The following is a 1,228-nucleotide window of genomic DNA, read 5'->3' on the forward strand; positions in this document are numbered from 1 at the left end:
GACTAATCTTTTAATCCGTACACTTAAAACACCAATCTGGGCAATAACAAAATCAGAAGCCTACCATGCTCAATACATTTTCCTATGCCACCAAGACATTTTAAACATGTAAATAAAACAAACAGAAAGGTGGTAATCATATCCTTAGAAGCTGAATCTTGAATACAAAAACTTTAAATTGTTCCCTGTTTCATCTTTATTCATTGCTTTAATTTTCTTCCATTTGGCCAGTCTCTTGCTAAATTAACATTACAGTCCGATTTTCTGAGTCTGTCATTCTAAGAAATTTCAGCTGGTTATTTTCACATTTTATTAAAAATTTTGTTTTTCGAGACAGGGTCTTGTGTTGTCTCTCAGGCTGGAGTGCAGTGGTGTCATCATGGCTCACTGCAGGCTCAACCTCCCAGGCTTATGTGATCCTCCCAGTTCAGCCTCCCAAGTAGCTGGGACCACAGTAGTGAGCCACCACGCCCTACTATTTTAAAAAAAAGTTTTGTAGAGATAGGGTCTCACTATGTTGCCCAGGCTGGTCCTGAACTCCTAGGCTCAAGTAATCCTGCCTCAGCTTCCCAAAGTGCTGGGATTACAGGTGTGAGCCACCATGCCTGGCCTCAGCTGCTTAAACACTTCCTCACCTTACACACATTTCAGAGATTTATCATTGTGGTTCAGAATAACAAAATATTCTGAAGTTTCTCTCTTTTTTTTTTTTTTTGAGATGGAAACTCGCTCTGTTGAGTGCAATGGCATGATCTCGGCTCACTGCAACCTCCGCCTCCCTGGTTCCAGTGATTCTCCTGCCTCAGCCTCCCAAGTAGCTGGGATTATAGGCATGCACCACCACGTGGGCCCAGCTCATTTTTTAATATTAGTAGACACAGGGTTTCACCATGTTGGCCAGGCTGGTCTCGAACTCCTCACCTCAGGTGATCTGCCCGCCTTGGCCTCCAAAGTGCTGGGGTTACAGGCATGAGCCACTGCGTATGGCCTGAAGTTTCTTTTAGCCATATATTATTTAGGTCTGTTCTTACTGCCAGGTCCTAATCCTGCTTGTTTCTGCTAGTTTATTGGGCAGAGGGAAGCAAAAGTCTTGTAACTTTGGCCGGGAACCTTTGGTTACTCCTAACCTCAGTTCCGTCTTTACCTGGTACTGCAGGAATGAAGGGAGACAACAGAGTAGGGACAAAAGCAGGAGCTCTGCAGCCAGAATGCCCAGGTTAAAATCTGG

Source organism: Mandrillus leucophaeus, unplaced genomic scaffold, assembly GCF_000951045.1.
Source record: "Mandrillus leucophaeus isolate KB7577 unplaced genomic scaffold, Mleu.le_1.0 Scaffold604, whole genome shotgun sequence".
NCBI classification, from domain to species: domain Eukaryota; kingdom Metazoa; phylum Chordata; class Mammalia; order Primates; family Cercopithecidae; genus Mandrillus; species Mandrillus leucophaeus.